The 16,745-nt window shown below is 38.0% G+C and overlaps 1 protein-coding gene and 1 pseudogene across 6 annotated transcripts in view; one reads left to right on the forward strand and one right to left on the reverse strand.

Annotated features, from left to right (window-relative positions):
- Positions 1-16,745, forward strand: part of SLIT2 (slit guidance ligand 2) — a 321,586-nt gene that overhangs the window by 102,086 nt on the left and 202,755 nt on the right. The gene's annotated exons all lie outside the window — the stretch shown is intronic.
- LOC118607832 lies at positions 9,118-9,540 on the reverse strand (annotated as a pseudogene).

The raw sequence follows: 16,745 nt of genomic DNA on the forward strand, positions 1-16,745 counted from the left end.
CATCATTCATTGATCTTTCCATCCAACCATCTATCCATCTGTCTGTCCGTCCATCCCTTCATTCATGTGTCTATATACATCCAACCAGTCAACCAATTAATCAACAAATATGCATTGGACTCTCAATATATACAAAGTTGGCAGTTACATTCTTACATAAGAAGAATCTAAAAGATTTTTTAAAATAAATTTCAAAAACCACAGATAGTGAATTGCACACAATTTTGTTTAGTAAAACTAAGTCCATAATAAATATTTAGGGAAAATATTATTTACGTTATGTTTCTTTTTTATTAGAATTAAAGATATTTTCTCTTACAAGGGAGAGATGTCAGTTGTATCCAGCACTGAGTTGTTACATAGACTTGGGCTATGGTGGATGTACTTTCCTGTACTATACAAGTGAATATTTCTCCTTTTAATTTTTTACGAACTCCAAACCAAAAAGGATAATGTTTTCAGAAACATTGGGCCTTTATGGTCTGAATTAATTTGAACTGACATGTGGTAGTAGTAAGGTCATTGTTCAAAAGTGGGGGGAATGTTTTTAAAAAGGAAAAAAATCAATTAACTGTGTTTTTACCCTTAATTTTCCAAGTATTTAATATTTTAAAAAATAAAGCTCAAATTGGAGAACAGAGCATTTAAATTTCAGGGTCTTTCTATAGCTTGTGCAAGTCACTTGGTTAATGTCAATGGTAGTATTAAATCTAAATTTATAACAATGTTAGTAACTAAGTACCAGTGTATTAAAAACTGGTCTTTCGGTGGAATGTACATCACATTAAAACGCAATACTGAACTTTTAAAGCTCCTACAACAGAAAAACATTTTTGAATGAGAAATGGTAGATATCTTTAAACATTTTTATTAATAAATTTATTCAGAAACTTTTTTAAAAAAAAGAAACAACTCTTACTGCACCTGGTCTTCCTAGGTGGTCTCCCATCTAAGTACTAACCAGGCTCAACCCTGCTTAACTTCCCAGATCAGAGAAGATCAGGCTCGTTCAGGGTGGCATGGCCATAGACTAGGACTGTACTCTGTGAGATTAGATCAGAACAAAGACCGTACCGACTTCACTTGAAAATTTAAAAGATCTTATTAAAGCCAGTTCTATTCACCTAACTTAAAAAAACTTTGATGGGGCTTGGAGTCAGGGAGTGGAGGGTGGTTGAGAGCAGAGGGAGAATACCATGATAAGAACATGGAGCAAAATCTGGAGAGAATGAAATAAGTATATTGGGTACTTGAGAAATGGCAGATTTGGAATGCTTTTATTGGATCCTGAGAAAAATGCAAAAAAAAACCAAACAAACAAAAAAAACGAAACAACAATAACTGAAAAGCTTGTTTTTCTTGGTTTAATTTTCTAAGCTGATTTGCAAATTGTCATACTTTTGATGTGGGTTATATATATTTCAGTTAAATTAATTTTTGTATTCTGAGAATGCTATGTTTTAATTCTTTTAATTTTGTTCATAATCTGTATCTTTTCTCAGTCCCCAGCAGTGTGTATATTTTCTTAAAAAAATAGACTTTTTAAATATTTAAACTGTCTAAAATATATATTCATAAGTGTTTATTTTTCTCGAAACTTAATTTTAAAGGTTTTGATTTCCTGTTTTTTATAATTATTTTAACCACACACTTCTATTATATAACTTAAATATTACAGTGTTATTTTTTATAATATTAAAATGTTTTCTTTAAAATTTATTTTCCAGGAGGAATAAAAATATTTTAAAGAGAGATTTTAATGTTTATAAATCACTTTGGGACTCAGTCTGTAGGTTAAGTACACCTTCAAATACTGAAACAATAACAGCACTTATGTTCTATTAAACCATAATAAAAGCCATAAAATAAAAATAAACTGTAGAACTAGATTCTGCTTCAGATGTCTAATTAAAAATGTTATTAAATGAGTAATTTACAGTGACTCTCATGCAAAAAAAAATAAATATAGACTAAACAGTCATAACATTAAAATAAGAGAATACAAATATTTGCAATTTGTCATTTTCTTAATTTGAAACATGTGTATGATCTTTAACATTTATAACAAAAAATAAAGATATGATTAAGCCAGAATGCCATTTAGGAACCCAAACAAAGCAAAATAAAGATATATTTCATTAATCTGCAGTGATAATAATTTAAATGATAGTAGTATGTCTTCCTTACCATAATTATTTTTGCAGACAAGAATATGAACTTGAGGAGAATTCGCATCTACATTTGCTTACTTTTGTCTCTGTCCTTGAGTTTCACTTCTGTCCCCTGGTAATGAATAAAAACAGGACCACCTGTTTTCCACCGGGCTTTCTGTTTGGGTAAATTCTTATAACACAGCAATGTATTTCTGAAGTAAGTAGATGATAACAATACAAATAATAATAAACTACAGTCAATAAAACGAAAGGTCTTCCAGAAAGACGACCCCCCTTCAAAAAAAAAAGAAAAGAAAAGAAATCTACGAATAGCTACACAAACTTCCTGTGCAGAAGCTTTATGAATAAGGAAATCAGTTCACTTCAATAAGCATCCAGAAAGAGACTATTTAAACATAAAAGCTGATAGGAAAAAAAAAAAAAAACTAGGAAACGTGTATTTTCCTATAACAAATTATAAGAGAAAAGGTCATTATAGAATAATGTTTTTAATGGGCTAGAAATATTGCTGTCTTGAAAAAGATCCTGCGAATTGTGGAAGGTGGAGGAAAAACTGTTTTTGTTTGAAAAATTGCAAACATATTTTGAAGTAGTGTTTTCCAGTGTCTATTTTAAGTTAGCAACAGGGAAAGTTATTTTCTTGTATATGTGTCAAAAAAAATCAGATCAGAAAGGCCATCTTCAATTGATTTTTTAACTTGAAAGAAACAAGGAAGGCAAAGTTGGTCTTTGCTCTCGTCCATCAGGGTATTATGCCTGTCAGCTTGTGTGCAAATGATTTATTCTGAAAAGCAAGCTTTACACTCAGAGAAATACCAGGATGCAGCATTTGTGCCCCATGGAGTGTTTGCAAATGGAGTAATGCATCAAGGAAGCCAGCTTTCTGCGTTCTGTCTGACTGCACTTATGCAAGTATGTGTAAGCATTCATTTTCAATAATGGTTCAAATAATTGAAAAATACAGGGTCTGCATTTTAGGATGGCTGGACTATTCACTTACCAGTTCACCTCGAAGATGAAAAAAAAAAAAAAAAACATTTAATTGACCAGTTTCTTATTTTAGCAGATAACTAAGAATAAGAAATTCTAAAAAAAAAAAATCCAAGTCACATTAAGTTGTATAACCTAAAAATCAGACAGTAACCATCTTCTAATAGTTTGCTTTCTAGTTAAAATTTTTCTTTAATTGTAAAATTTTTATGCTTAATAACTTAACTTCCATTTTGTGTAATTATATTTAAAATTGTTTCATGTAAGACATTTTCCTGTTCTGAAGGTTATTTTGAGAAAAGCTCAAACTTCATTTTCTCTCTCTCAAATATGTAAATTCTCCAGTGCAAGCAAATAGCTCCTATGAGAAGCCAGGTGTTTTCAATGATCTAATAACTAATTGTAGGCTGTGAATTTTATAACCCAAATACTCTTAAATTAATTTTTAAAATAAACTTTCAGGGGTGGATTGAGGTACTAGGAGGTCACAAAATCAAACTGTTAACTGCAGTATATGGTGACGTTCCTCCAGTGTTACATGCCAATGCAAGAATTTCAGAGAGCTGTTCTCACTAGTGCATGAAGTTAACTCACCAATATAGCATGTTTCATCTCTACATATGCAGAAATGGTATATGTTCTCTATGAAGTAAAGCTGTACTCAGAGTGGTATTTCAAGTCCACCACAATTTATTCCCAGTTCCTTTCCAGCTCCAACTCTTACTGCTTCATACTTCTCAGTTGCCTAAACGTTTTGTTCTCCCGAGTGGTCATTCTCAAATCATATAACTAAACAGGTTCGTCGTAGATGCCAACTATTCATAACAGACATTTGTTTATCCTATAAATGTTTAACTGCTGGATGTTAACTCTAATTTTCTATTTCATATATGCTCTGTAATCTTTTACTTCCCCATATCAGTTATGAATGATTTATGTCACAAAATAAACAGTTTGCTGAGTCTTAAACTGTTGGTATGTATATAAAAAGGTCTATAAGTAGACAGGCAGTTCAAGGTTAGTATAACTCCTCAGCGATGACCATGTATAGTAGGCATCCCCAGCCCCCAGGCCGAGGACTGGTACTGGTCCATGGCCTGTTAGGAACTGGGCTGCACAGCAGGAGGGGAGTAGCTGGCAAGTGTGTGGAGTATTGTCTGTATCTGCAGCTGCTCCTCAACGCTAGCATCATGGCCTCAGCTCTACCTCAGATCATCAGGCATTAGATTCTCATAGGAGCACCAGTCCCTGATACCAAAAAGGTTGGGGACCACTGATCTATAGTATATTGGCTTTTGTCTTTATGATTGTCACCTCATGTTCACAGAATGGCTGCTAAATCTCCACCTTTATATTCATATTCCAGACAGGGGAAAGGGTAAAGAAGAAAGGGGCAAAAATTAGGATGGTGCTATCTTGTTGTGTGTGTGTGTGTGTGTGTGTGTGTGTGTCTCTCTCTCTCTCTCTCTCTCTCTCTCTCTCTCTCTCTCTCTCTCTCTCTCTCTCTCTTTCTCTCTCTCTCTCATAAAAGTATTTTCAGAAATTCTACCAGCAGTTTGGCTCACATTTCATTGGCCAAGACTCTTTCGTGGCTGTCCTTACCTGGAAGATGGCTAAGGGGAAGGAAATGCGAGTGGGGATTGGGTCATTGAATGAGTAATACCAAGCACACTTCCTTTCCCTGACCTTCATCCCTCCACTTGGAAGGCTCATTCAAGTGCCTTTCACCCACATCTTGTGTAGGGGCTGCCCATTTTCTCCAGTTCTGACTGAAGGCCTGTGAGCTGCCCTTGGTATTTACCTATGGAATATAACTTTTTAACCTTCATAAGAAAAGGCAAAATAATTGTAATTAGCTATGTGCAGATGTGTTTTAATCTTGAGGTTGAAGACTACATAAAGCAGGACTCTTTCAATTGCAAGTATTGAAAAATAATTTTAACTAGTTTGTTCCATAACTCATTGGCTCATTTAACATGGAAGCCTATGGGGTGGCTGGCTTTAGACATGTCTGAACCAGAAGCTAAAAAATGATGTGTCCGTTGTTAGCCCCTGCGTCTGTTCTCATCCTCAGCCTCATCCATCCTCCTTCCCTCTCCCTCTCTATGCCCCTGTTCTTTTTTCTTTTCCTTCTTCTTTTCCCCTCTTTCTTTATTCTACTTCCCTCTCTTTTACTCAATTCTTAAACAGGTTCTCAACACACTGTGTATAAGATTGCCATTCACAGGTCTTACCTTGCCTGGTTTTTCATTATGGCAGAATAATGGAGCCCCTCTTCCTCCCAAATGCATTTATCAAATGTTTCTAGGAAGAATATGATTAGCCTTGGTTGACCATAATTTCCACTCCTTGACAAATCACCATGGAAAAGAGTAGAATATTAAGATTGGCCAGGCCTAGGTCAGATGACCATTCTGGAGGCTGAGTGGTAGATGAGGACTGTAATTGATGGTCCCGCCACAATCGTTATGTGATGTTGGGGGAAAATGCTGTGCAGGCAAAATAATAGCTGTTAGTTTTCCTGTCATTTTTCACTGCATGTGCATGCCTCTGACAATGAAAGTAGGAGCTCAGGAGGTATTTGAAGGAGTGGATGAATAGGATACAAGAAGTACTGAGCTGACCTGTAAGCAAGAGCAGAAAACCACATAGTGTTGCAATGTTTCATAAGCTGTATTTAGATCATGAAATGCCATTTTGTATTTTGAAATCATATGAATCCCTAGTAAATAAGTAGTTCGATTTTTTTAAGTAAGAAAATACAGCCCAAAATCACATCCAAAAATGTTATCTCAGGAATTGCTCTTTTAAGAAAATATTTATTGAGTGCCGACTCTATGCCAAGGCATAAGTTGAAAGGTGTTTTATTCTTTTAGGGAAGGTCATTGAGATGTTTCTCATTAGGGCAGAATCAAGGAGCCCCTCTCTAACTTAATAAAAATGTTCATTTGATTGAGAAAATAACAGACAATACACAATTTCAAGTAGAGCATATCCAGAGAACCATTTGTCTCAAAGCTTCTTATAAAACTATGTAGTACTGTGTTCAGCTCTAGTATGTAGAGATAAGAAGCTGAAGAAATTAATGCAAATATATGTTTTAAACCAATTAAAGAAGCATTTGATACACTTTTAAGTCTCAGAAAATATCTGGAGCATAGTCTATAACTCCAAATAAAATACATTTATATCTGTACATATTATTTCTCTGTTAGCCTCTTGACTGATTCAGAAAAGTTCTGAGGTGAAAGATTTTATCATTTATTTCTCCTGATTTTTTTCTGTTTGCCTTGAGTAGCTCAGTTCATTAAAGGCTTGTGCTATGTTCACTGCCATTGCCCCCTACTCCAATTTTTGCCATCAGTGTTTGGGATGAAGAAAGGATGGGCTTTAAATATGGTTGCTTCTTTGTCACTGCTGGATTTAGTCATTATCTCTGTGGAAAGCAGGTTGATTCTGTCAGAGAAAACTTATGGCCGGATCCATTCAGTCCATTTTTACCATGAGGGGTAACAAACAAGGCTCGGGGTTTCTTTCAGTGGCCCGCCCTAAACACAGCATTTCTGTTGGTTTTATTTTCAAGATTGATTGGTTTGGAAAGGAAGACGTAACACTGCTCTATTTCATGCTTTCTCTCTTTTTTTCCATTCTTGGAAACTTGATAGTTATATACAATAAGAAGTCTTACTTGGCAATTCCCCCCCTCCTTGTTTTATGTAGTTCTCTAAACATGATTCTTGAAGCCGATGAATTCATGATGCTAAACTGAAATCTCTTATATCATCCAGCTCTGTATTGTTAATTTTTCATATTTTCAAAATAGTGCAATGAGATAGAAGAATAAATGGAGTGTAGAGGGTTGGGGAGAGAGAGATGCAAGAGAATTTCTAAGACTAGTAATTTAACATACTGACTCAGATTAAAGCTTCTCAATAGCCCCCAGGAAAAAGAAATTTCTAAACACAACTTTTGGCCTTTTTTTAAAAAAGATAATTGAAAATGATTATATGTGTTTGAGGTAAACCTCTACATTGTAGTGCTCAGAATAGACGCCACTAGAACAAGTTAATGAGGAGGTTTCACAGTAATGACTTTAATTTTAGTCAAGCAAAAAAAATCAATGCAAATAAATTCAACGTAAAATTTGAACACCTACTCTGCCCTGGGTCTTTGCTGGAATCTGGAAAACTTCCTTTAAGTAATTCCTATAATTGAGGCTTTTGGTTCAGTAGTAGGAGTTTAAAAAAGTAAAGCATGTTCATGCTAAAATTTGACAGGTGCTCTGAAAGCAGTAAATATGAGGAATTAATGGAAGTTCTACTTTTGAGATGTGCTATAAGGAAGTGTTTGATATCCTGACTGATTTTAGGAGAACTCCTGAGTAAGATGACAGAAATTATATATATATATATATTTTATCCTGTAATGGGGTGGATGTTTATTTATCACATTCAGACATACAAAAACAATATTCTATTTTTTTGGTCAATAATTGGACTCTGCCTGCAGTGATGGAGAGAGAAAACAACTTTGCTAAATAAAGCTATTTCAGCCACTTGGGCTTCGTATTGGTCTTTTTGAGATGAATTCAACTGCAGTTGACTAAATCCCCAGGCAATTCGAAGTTCCTGTTTCATGTCAGGAATGTGTCTTCTGTCAGTGAGTCCATACTCTTCTCTTTCTGTCAGAAGATGGTGCTGGGAGCAGGGAAAAATGCCAATGAGCCATAACAACAGAGGAGATACGTCTGGTCTATGTGCTGTCTTTGTCTCATCAATTTCTTCTGAGATCAGAGGTATTATTCAGTATTGTCTTGAGACAATGCCTTGTATTGTCCCCAAATATCTTCTGTCCTTGTCCACCAACGTATGGCCTTTTGGGTGGTGATAATGCTTATTTATGTAGGCTATTAAAGGTGAAAGTTTCTTTGCTTCTGGTGTCTGAGATCCCCATGGTCTATAGTAGGACTTAGGAAATAGAACATGCAAACAAAATCTAGCTGCCATGGGCCAAATCCAATCACACCCATTTGTTTATGCATTGTCTATGTCTGTTTTAGCTCTAAAACAACACAGGTGAGTAGTTGTGACACAGACTGCATGGCCCACAAAGCCTAAAGTGTGTATCAACTGGCACTTTACAGAAAAGTTTGCAGATCCCCGCTCTCTAGAGTCCTTGGGTCGACCCCTCTCTGCCTGCGGGTCCTCTTGACCTATTTGACCTTTTCGAGGGCACACAGGGAAGATTGGGTCTTCTGCACAGCAACCCAACCCAAACCAGACAGGATCAGGGAGCTGCGAACAGATGGGCCTCTGTCTACAAACTTCCGTGTTCGTCACCTGCTTCTCTGTTTTTGTAAAAAGGAAGCAAAGCCCCAACTTAATGTCAGCCTGTCCCTGTCGCCCATTGTATTTGGGGGTATTGGACGTGGCTGCATTTTAAGTTTCTACCCTTTGGCTCCAGGACTGGTGTCACATTAGAGACTCATGTGTCATTTTCAAGCCTACTGATGTCCCTTCCAAATCGCCAATCTTCTTTCCATGAAAGCCTTCTACTTTGTATGTGGGGGAGGCCTTTCCCTATATAAATGAATCTCAGAGTGTTTCCTGTGCCAGCAAAGCTGCTTCATGAGAACTTGCTAGAAATGAAAATTCTAGGGCCCTTCCTCAGACCACTGTATCACATTGTCTTGGAGAAGGGTGGCGACAGCAAGTTGTGTTTTGGCAAGTCGCCCAGGTGATGATTGTCATGTCATTGTCATGTCCGCCAGAGTTTAGAACTACCACCTTACATCATATTTGTAACTACAACTGGATGACCTGAGTCAGCCAGGTTTCGTTTCATTTTATTTTATTATTGTTATTTTGCTGCTGCTGTTGTTGCTGTTGTTGTTGAGGGAAGTCAGCTGACACCTTTATTGCCTGGGGGGTGGTGGCAGGGTCAGGAGCTCTTCTTAGTGGCAGGGCCGCTTCCTTTTCCCCATGACTGGCTTCTGGCTGCAGAGGACGGCGCTGGCCCTGCGGGTGGCGGTCACGCACAGATCGGGGCAGTCGGTACCTGTTTTTGCGTCCCGTGTGCCGGCTGCTGCTGCTGCTGCTGCAAGTGGCCCAGGCATTCTTGCTGGTGGTGGCCCGCACTTGGGAGGCGGCAGGCTGAGCACCGGCCCTCGGCTTCTGGATGACCACCGCGCCTTTGCCGTGGGCCGCCGGCCCCACACCCACCGTCTTGTGGCGAGTCAGACGTGGACGGCCTTGTGGGCCTTCGGGTTATTGGGGTCGGTGTTGTCCGTCTGCTTGTTCCTCTTGATCAGGTGGCTGGAGCAGTTCCGTGCGACCGTCCATGGCGGATGGGCGGGCACGGCGATAGCTCCTCTCATCAGAAAGGGTGCCAGGCTTCATTCTCGATGTGTGAGAGCTTTCAAAATGTGGCAAACTTATTTCTCTTTCTACAAGCGTAGGCTAAGGTAGGCTTCAAAAGTGCTGTTACAAAAATTAAATATTTCAATTGACTTCTTTTTCTTGAATTTCTGTGCTAATGAGTCTCATCTTTCCAGAGGCACTGGACATATTCGGCTAAACAGGGATAAACATGCAAGGAAGGAGAAGCATCTTAGGATAGTATAGGATTTCAAACTAAATACTCTTCTGTGTACTTATGGTACAAATTTGACTAGTTAGTGGAGTACATAACATTCCCGGGACCAGCAACACTATTCATAGACAGGAATCTGGCCTCTACGTGGGCCAGTGGCTCAATGGTTAGAGTCTGTCACTGCCCAGACATTTTCATTTAGACCCGCCATGGTCATCTCAAACTTAGTAGGTGTGAAAGGTGTAATGTATTATCTTTCCTTCCAAACCATCCTCCATTTCCTGAATTCATGACCTTGATGAGTAGCAATAGGACAGGGACTATAAGCATGGGTTTTGGAGTTGGACTGATCTGGACCCAAATACCAACTTGATCGTTTATTAACATAACATGGTGATCTCGAACAGTCAACCCTTTCTAAGTCTCCATTCTCCTGCAAAATGGAGGAAGTCTGAACTCTCATGAGTAATTTTGGAGATTTGGAGAAAACATATGTCCGACAAATGGTATTTATTATCCCAAACTCACCCCCTGCTCAGCATCCTTGAGTGACCAAGGCACTGGGTAGCACATGTATTTGTTCTCTTTCAGAAATATTTTTCGAATAGTACTGCTTTCCTTTCAACAAATTGCCGCTGACACTAAAGAGCATCTTCAATTATTTGGGGAATGACATGCTTTCTTATTTGTCCTTCCTACCTCCAGTTGGCTCACCCCTTAGAGCCGCCACTCTGGTTATGTGGACTCTGGCATGCACGAGAATACCGTCTCTAAGGAGATCCCTCCGGAAGTTAATTAGGCCTAATAAAAGTCTGTCTACACACTCACACACATACATACACTCTCACACTTACATAGTCACGCACATACCACACACATGCACAGTGACACACACACAACTCACGTACATGTACTTGCACAAACTCAGAGACCACCCTGTCACACACACCCACCAGACTCACATTCACACATTCCTTCGTATGCTTTTCCCAACAGCACAGCCAAGCATACCTCGCCAACATATATACGTTTCTGTAACTGTATTGAAGAAGGAACACCTTTTAAAACCCATGTGCAGGCGTCATAGGGACCTCTGTGCCGTCCTCTCTTATCTTTTCTTTAACAGCTTCCAGGGTGATTCTGTCAGATGCCACAGATTCCCCGTGCCGTGTGCCCGTAGCAGTAGGTGCTCCGTGCAAGCAGAGCCCTCTCACGCAGTGCCTACTCTGTTCCCTTGCTGCTCACCAAAGATTGAAAAATCCCCTGAGGTTGTCATTGGTATCCATCATCACACCGAACCAAAGGGAGATATGTGACAAATTCCTTCTCATCCACTGAATGGACAGCGGGTGTTCTGGGGCCGTTTTCCGCATCTGTGGATATGTATGGATTCAGCCCCACAATACTGTGTTCTTGCAAGGATTTCTTAATTTGCCTGATGATTGCACATTTACTTATTTAGTTACAAGGAGAAACTCAATAAAGCATGCCTAACTACTTCTTAGGTTTTATTAATGACTATTCCGTGTAATACATTTTTAGCGAAAAGAGAGATTTCATTTCCCCATCACTATTCTCATCACTCTGTCCCTTCGAGAGCTTAGAAGGTTCTGGTTCTAATTCTTCAGCCACTTTTAGAGTCACGGTACCCGACACTGGCAGGGCATTGTTCAGGCGTACCGCCCACCATGCCCGGTACTTCTGAAGCGTAATTTAATTTAGTCCTCAAACCAGTCCTGGGGATGGTATGATTTTTAGAAACATTGTACAGATGAAGAAAGAAGTATTTCGAGAGGAATTTGCTTGATATCAACTGATGTTTAAAGTGGAGAAGTTGACTTCAAACCTAGATTTATCTGCTTTCAGAATTAGTGATTTTTATATGGCCATGATGATGGGATATTCTTTTTTTGGCCTCATTAAATTTCATAAAGATTAAAGTGGAAAAAGAATCCAAAGAGAAAAGTGAAATACAGCTTAATGTAACCATACATTAGACTTTTAAAGAAGTTATGATTTTATATTACCTATAAAATATAAAAATGTATTTATATATTAATTTTCTAACTTCCAGACTTTATTTTATTTGTAAATGTAAACATATTTGCTAATTTTTATATTTTACTCTGTTCTGTAGCATAAATCCTGCTAATTTTGACTTTATACTAGAGGAAAACTTATTTTTTACTTTTATGATCCTCGTTGGTATATTTACATGTTTTCTCTCAATTTTATACTTGTACAAATACTGGATAGTATAAAGCAAGGCAAAGACAAGATGTTTAAGCCCATTCATAGCTTTAAGCATCATAATACCCATGTTGAAAGCAAGTATATTGACGTTGAGTAGTAATTTACCTCTAGAGTTTGAAAAGATCTCTTAGATTATATCTTTTATTATGAAATCCTATTTTGTTTCAAATGTGTCTATGATAGAATAAACACATCATTTTATAGACCTAATGGAAAGAAGTTGCCTTTAAAGGAACCACCAGATATATTGTAGGATGTATTGTAAGAATGTGTTCACATATTATTTTCCCATTGCTTACTCACTTTCTCGTAAATAATAGGTGTTAGATACTAAATGTCATTATATTTATGTGTGAAGGGCATTTCTAATCTCCAGTCACCTCTTTCAGCTAACACATATCTTTGACCTCTCTCCCCATGGTATTTTAAAGTTGGTAGGGAATCTATAATCACAATTAGTTTAGCAGCTTTCTGAAAAGGAGACCCAACGTTTCCTTGCTGTAAGGAAAACATGCACTTATTCTGACTCTGCTGTTCACTCAAGGAAACCACTTTTGCCATCGACTTTAACTCTGCTGTTGACTTCTGTTGGATTAGCTCCTAACATAAATCCCAACATCTGAAACACCTGTCTCATTAATGCATGTAATGTTTCATAAACAGTCTATTCCATTTGCTTCGAAGGAAACTTTTAAAGAGACTAAAGCGTTTCCCTTTTTATATATAAGTTTAACGATGATGAGTATTACAGTTTCGATGTCAGTCCTTCTATATTTTGTCTGCCCTTTAATATAGTGAATGTGTGTGTGTAGTTAATACACATGGGTAGAAGTATGTGTATTTAATAAAGTTAGCTCCTACAAAATTCCTTGAGGCTTCCTTTAGCATTAATTTATTCATTTGAAAAATATGTATTGAATTCTTTTGATGTGCTAGGCTGGTTTCTAGGAGCCACATCTATAAAAATGACTGAGTGTGACCCCGTTGCAGTTCCTCCAGGAGCTCAGAATCTACTGGGAGAAACAAATGATTGAATAGGAATCATAATACCATGTAGTAAGTGCTTCTCTGGAGTAACACATAGAAGAGGCCCAGTCCATTCTAGGAAAGGCTATAAGAGAAGTAGGGGTTCGCTGGGACCGATGGGGCGAGTGGTTTTGGCAGGGCGGGCAGTGAGCAGGGCTGGAAGAAAGAATATTAGTCAAAGCCTGTGAGGTTTGTCTCCTCGGAATTGTTCTCTATCAGCAATGTGTACAGTGGTTAAACTCACTCTGAAGTAAACTGCCTCGGTTTGCATCTTGGCTCTGCTGCATACAAAATGTGAGTAATTACCATCACTTCCCTGTGCCCCGGCTTCCCCAATGTGTAAAAGTGGGTTTTAGAATAATAGCTCATTATGAAGGTGCAGTGAGGATGTATATAATGATAAACACAGGGTGCCTAGCAGAACGGCAGCAGGTACACAGAGTGGACTTCTGTGAGTTTGCTGGGGCCTAATGTCAAAGCACCCCAGACCAGATGGTTCACACAGCAGACATTTATGCCTCCCGGTTCTGGAGGCTCGAAGGCCACAAGGAAGTCATTGGCAGGGCTGGTTATTTCCCAGGGCGGCAAGCGAAGGAAGGGTCTGCGCCCAGCCTCTCTCCTTGGCTTGTGGAAGGCCGTCTTCTCCCCAAACCTCTTCACATTGTCTTCCCTCTGTGCATGTCTCTGTGTCCAGATGTTTCCTTTTTGTAAAGACACCAGTCGTATCGGATTAGGGTCCCCTCTAATGACCTCATCTTAACTCATTACATCTGCATCAACCATAATTCAAAACAAGGTTACGTTCTGAGAGACTGAGGGTGGAACTCCAACATGAACAGGGTGGGGGGCACAGTTGAACCCATAACAGTGCCCCCCAAAAAGTCCTCATTTTTTTTATTATGCTATAAGTAGATGTTTGGACAAGGTCGGTGGGAAGAACAAGGAAACTTAAGTGGAAACAGCTATACCTTTGGCAGGTGAGAATCGTTGCTCAACACTAGAAAAGGCCTGTTTTGCCTTATTTTTCATAGTCAGGTGGAAAATGCCAGAGTCAGTGTTTTCACTGTGTCCTAGATAATGTTTTCACTTCCCAAGTTGAAGATAAATGTTTCCTTTCAGTTGCCTTTTACTCACATCATCATTATATATTTCTGAGCTATGATGGAGCTTGGGAGATCAGCAATTCAAACCTATCCACTTAGGAAGGAGGCGATGGCAGCCTTATCACTGCCCTCCGAGTCCTGACTCTCTGCCCCTCTGGCCTCTAGGCACCTGAGGCTAAGGGGACTTCAGTGGCACAGAAGATGCTTCTAGCCCTGACGGCAACCGAGTACCTTCAGCAACTTCTACTTTCCTAACCCGCTTATTATTCATGTGAAGAAAAAGACTGCTCCCTGAATAAAGTAAAATTGCACTTCAATCTACTGATTTCAGTTTCACTCTAACTACTTTGTTTTTGGACTTTTGATCTAGACCAGCATCTCTTCGCTATTTGAACTAGGCTCTTCTTAAACAGTTCAGTCCTTTTGATTGCCCCAGTCAATAGTTTCCCGCCGACCCTCTGGCTGATAAATAGAGTCTTTTGCTAATTGAAATCTCCGATCCCATTCCTATTTTTCTCTTCTTGTCCTACGTCCTGCTTTTTTCATTCTTTACTTTTTCTTTCTCTTTCTTCTCTCCCCTCTCCTGCCTTTCCTGTCCGTCCCTTCCCCAACCCACCTTTCTGTCCTTTGCTTCTCCAGCCCTTATTTTCCTGTTCCTTCTATAAACAGTAAATAGGGACATAGCTTCAGTTGTTACACTATTTTTGGATAGTAATACCTACAGAAATTCTTACATGGCTTTTAAGCTGTGACACTATAAACTCAGAGTTTATGTTCAATAGATCGATCACTTTTCTGTCAGCTCTAAAAACAAGAAATGTCAATAAGCCACAGAGTCGAAATTTGTTAACATTTTGGATGTCAATTTTCTTTTGTCAAATTTGAGATTTAGCCTTTTCTTTCTATTGCTATTTTTATTTTTTAGAGCATCATTGACATCCTAATAAGGAAGAATGGAGCAATGAAATATGAAAAAACTTTTAGAGCTAGTGTGTATGTGTTTAAGTAGATAATAAACAGTTAGTCCCAATTGGTGTGATCGAAAAATTTTAACTTGGAGAACCGAACCATCTATAGGTTGCTTATCATCTTTTTCCATTCAGATTTTACATGGATTAATAGGAGGACACATCCATCCACTGGATAAATGTTGAAAGAAGAGTCATATCATCCATTCTTTTGATGAGTTTCATTTTTCAACTTTTGTTTTTTCTCATTTTATATGACGGTAGAAAATGTGCAAAAGAAGACGGATGAATAACTAAAATATGCAGATTCCGTAACTATACACATACAGCTGTGCCTACGTTTCTTTTAGTGAATTTATTTTTTCTAGTATTTAAGTTTAGATCTGAAAAAAATGTTTACACTTAAAGTATTTTAATATTATTTAGTCGACTCTGAATGAAATAATGTTTCATGTAAGTTATAATACCGAAGTGCAGGAGGTGGTAGGACTAGGTTCTAGATTTAGTTTTGCACTAACTGGCTGCTCGACTCATGACGAGCCAGATAATCAATCTTGGCCTTGCCTTCCACATCAACAAAATGAAAATGTTAACTTCCAAAATCCCATCGGGCCCTTTAAATTTCACAAGTTTGCATTTTCATATTTTAATGACCCAGTCATTATAATTACAACATCTTCATATTAACCCAGAAAAGGGTCTAATTTTAGAGTTTAATTTTTTACTTCGGAAATTTCCGAGAGAGAGATGTGACAGTGGCAAGGATTAAAAGGTCACATATTATCATTTAACATATTCTATATCTCCGTCTCCAGCTTTTAGGTCTCAGGATCCTTATAAACTCTAAGATCTTACTGAGGACCACAAAGAGTTAGTGATAATGTGCTATATATATTTATATATATATACACACACACACACACACACATACACACACATACACACACATACACATAGTAGCTCACTTATTAGAAGACACTTGCATTCTTCTCTCTACTTCTGTATCCAAACTGTTGTGATATCACACAACCTATAGTCTTCTAGAGACTCCATTGTGTACTTGTGAGAGAATGAAAAAGCCAGGATATCTTGGTATTTTTATGAAAATACTTTTGACTTTGGGGACCCAGTATGCAGTATCCCTGTGACTCCCAGAGGTACCTGGAACAATCTTTTAGAACTACTATTCTACATTTTTTAACATGAGATAATATCGTTAGGAAAGTGTGACTTCAAAATTTAGAATTTTGATGTATTATTCAGTTATTCAGAATTTCAGTTTACCTACTAATACTGAAACGATGGTGAAAATCTTCTGTCTGTGCATCAGTTTTTTTATACTGCCCACGTATACGATCATTAAAATTATAAGTGCGAAACTCTCCAGATAATGTTCTCCCCTTTTATCTTATTTGAGAGACCTTATTTATTTCCATATTTCTGTCCCTCACGTAACCATAAACTCTAGAAGAGGAAGGAGTATTCAGTATCTTATCCATCCTATGTACTTAAGTGCTCAAAAAAATATACATTAAATGATGAAGGAAGGAAAAAGTGTACAAATGAATGCATTAACAACTCTTGAATAAGATTGCAAGTCTTTGCTTAAGGAAATTAGTTCTTAAAATTTCTAAATCATT

Source organism: Rousettus aegyptiacus, unplaced genomic scaffold (genome assembly GCF_014176215.1).
Source record: "Rousettus aegyptiacus isolate mRouAeg1 unplaced genomic scaffold, mRouAeg1.p scaffold_m13_p_10, whole genome shotgun sequence".
Taxonomy (NCBI): domain Eukaryota; kingdom Metazoa; phylum Chordata; class Mammalia; order Chiroptera; family Pteropodidae; genus Rousettus; species Rousettus aegyptiacus.